Genomic DNA, 3,261 nt, shown 5'->3' on the forward strand with positions numbered 1-3,261 from the left:
CAAACGTCTGAATTTTATGTCTCTAATTACGTCAGGTGAAGAATACAATGCGTGCAGTTCTGTGTTGTGTAACTTTCTCCATTCTCCTGTAACTTCATCCCTCTTAGACTCAAATATTTTCCTAAGCACCTTATTCTCAAACACCCTTAACCTATGTTCCTCTCTCAAAGTGAGAGTCCAACTTTCACAACCATACAGAACAGCCGGTAATATAACTGTTTTGAAAATTCTAACTTTCAGATTTTTTGACAGAAGACTAGATGACAAAAGCTTCTCAACCGAATAATAACAGGCATTTCCCATATTTATTCTGTGTTTAATTTCCTTCCGAGTGTCATTTATATTTGTTACTGTTGCTCCAAGATATTTGAATTTTTCCACCTCTTCGAAAGACAAATCTCCAATTTTTATAGTTCCATTTCGTACAATATTCTGGTCACGAGACATAATCATATACTTTGTCTTTTTGGGATTTACTTCCAACCCTATCGCTTTACTTGCTTCAACTAGAATTTCCGCGTTTTCCCTATTCGTTTGTGGATTTTCTCCTAGCATATTCACGTCATCCGCATAGACAAGAAGCTGATGTAACCCATTCAACTCCAAACCCTGTCTATTATCCTGAACTTTCCTAATGGCATATTCTAGAGCGAAGTTAAAATGTAAAGGTGATAGTGCATCTCCCTGCTTTATCCCGCAGTGAATTGGAAAAGCATCAGATAGAAACTGGCCTATACGGACTCTGCTGTAAGTTTCACTAAGACACATTTTAATTAATCGAACTAGTTTCTTGGGAATACCAAATTCAAGAAGAATATTATATAAAACTTCTCTCTTAACCGAGTCATACGCCTTTTTGAAATATATGAATAACTGATGTACTGTACCCTTATACTCCCACTTTTTCTCCAATATCTGTCGAATACAAAAAATCTAATCTTCATCTTACGATGTTTGGATGACGTATATACGTCCGTTGATGTGACATATTAATGAATTAAATACCAGTCGCCAGTATGAAAGGATAATTCCGAACTTTTGGCGTGAGACGAACTCGATAGCTCAGTGGTAGAGCGCCTGACTGGAGAACAGGAAGTCGCAGGTTCGATTCCTGCTCGAGCTTGTGAAATTTTTCTTTTATACCATGGCATGACTGTGACTATAATAGTATTTAATTCAACAAAAAATCTGATCAATAGTCGATCTATTACGCCTAAAACCACACTGATGATCCCCAATAATATCATCTGCATATGGAGTTAATCTTCTCAAAAGGATATTCGACAAAATTTTGTACGACGTCAACAAAAGTGATATTCCTCGAAAGTTACTACAGTTAGCCTTGTCCCCCTTCTTAAAAATAGGTATGATTATGGACTCCTTCCATTGTTCTGGTACAATTTCCTTTTCCCAATACAGCAATAAATTATCTTGATGACTCAGAGAGCCAAATCTGGCTATAAGAAGTGTAGAATGGCTAGGCGCATTATTATTATTATTATTATTATTATTATTATTGTTATTATTATTATTATTATTATTACCATTGTAAGAGTCGTGTTCTGTGAGATTTATACGTCGTACAGCGGGATACACGAGAATGGATCATATTAAAAATTTTGACATTATGAAAGAACTGCAGATTGAACCGATTACGGAATACCTACAGAAATATAGACAAAACTGGAGATCACATATCATCAGAATGCCTCGTTCTAGAATTCCACGCCAAATTTTAAATTACCATCCTGTGGGCAAGAGATTCTTGGGCAGATCGTCCAAGCGTTGGCAAGAGACCGTAACGGGCAACCAAGCCAAATACATGCAAGGATGATGATGATGATTATTATTATTATTATTATCATTATTATTATTATTATTATTATTATTATTATTATTATTATTATTATTATTATTATTTCCTAAGTTTATTTATACACGCTTTAACATGTATGGTCGTCTCGCGTATTTAGGCCGTTTTTACTATTGTTAAGTTCTTGTTTCTATTGTGTGTTGTAGATGGCTTGTGTTCATGTAAGTAATTTATTCAACTAGCTAGCTACCTAGTGAGTACAAATTAAATTTATAAAACAAAATTGTTTCTAGCCACTACCGTAAGAGCCAGGCTCGTGTACGGTATGGTCTTAGCCAATAATATGACATAAAATTTACAAGGACAGTTTACTAAATACAGTAAGTAATGTAATTCAAACCAATAAATAACACGCAAGAGCAAAAAGAGAGAAAAATACATTTAATATAAATTGACAATCAGACAGAAGTCAGTGATATTCAATAAAAGCATGAATATAGTCGACAGAAATAAAAGGTAAAAAAATACATTTTTTAATATTATTTATCATAAATAATTTTATAAATTTCTTTTGTAAAAGTTTCAATTTTAAAATATTTCAAATTTGGGAAATGGCTTGTAATTGTATTATAAAGTCTTGGACCGAAACTAGCACCATGTTTAAGAGCTGCACTTGTATGGAATTTAGGCTCAATTAAAGGGGAAAGTGTACTTTTGTCTTCGAGTACGATATTCATGTCGATTAAATTTATGTTTTATTTGATTTTGATTTGATTTCAACTGATTTTAGATTTTGATTAATGTTTATGATATTGATATTGAGTCGATGATGAATCATGGCATGTAAATTTCTAATCCGTCGTTTGCCTTTGTGACTGAGGGAAATCATAAAAAAACCCAATCAGACTGGCAGGCCACGCGGTTTTGAACCTGGGACCTCCTGAATTTGAGTCTCAAACGCTACCGTCTGAAGCAAGTCGCTCGGTTAGTTGATATTATTTATTCCAAAACTTACAGAAATAATGTTTTATAGAGCTTTTGCGGGAACTTCATGTCATGAAGTAGTCACAACCGTTACAAGAAATAAAATTATGTTTTATAGAACCTGTAATTTCTATTATAATGTTCTTTTAGAGATTCCGAAATATTTCTGTAAACAGCAATAGAAAAAATTTTGAAGAAATTTTAACATGGTATTAAAAAAAATATTTTGTGGATTGTAAGAAAAATGTCACAACCGTCACAATGGAGTGAACCTATTGCGAGTCTAGCCTTCCAAATTCGTCTTCTCCGAGTCAGTCAGTTTCTCTTTTCCGAAGAAAAGCTTCGCAAACTGAGATTTCTTAACTGTGTTCATTTAATGTGGCACATTGCAGAAATGTGTGTGTCGACTTATTCAGAGAAGGGTGGGGATGCGAATGAAATAGCGGGGGTTGGGGATAGAAAAC

The 3,261-nt window shown here is 33.9% G+C and overlaps 1 non-coding gene across 1 annotated transcript; it reads left to right on the forward strand.

The window, feature by feature from the left end:
- The first annotated feature begins 1,051 nt into the window (after positions 1-1,051).
- On the forward strand, positions 1,052-1,123 carry TRNAS-GGA (transfer RNA serine (anticodon GGA)). The gene has a single exon. It is a non-coding gene; the product is annotated as a tRNA-Ser (tRNA).
- The last annotated feature ends 2,138 nt before the right edge of the window (positions 1,124-3,261 follow it).

This window comes from Periplaneta americana, chromosome 6, assembly GCF_040183065.1.
Source record: "Periplaneta americana isolate PAMFEO1 chromosome 6, P.americana_PAMFEO1_priV1, whole genome shotgun sequence".
In the NCBI taxonomy this organism is placed as follows: Eukaryota; Metazoa; Arthropoda; class Insecta; order Blattodea; family Blattidae; genus Periplaneta; species Periplaneta americana.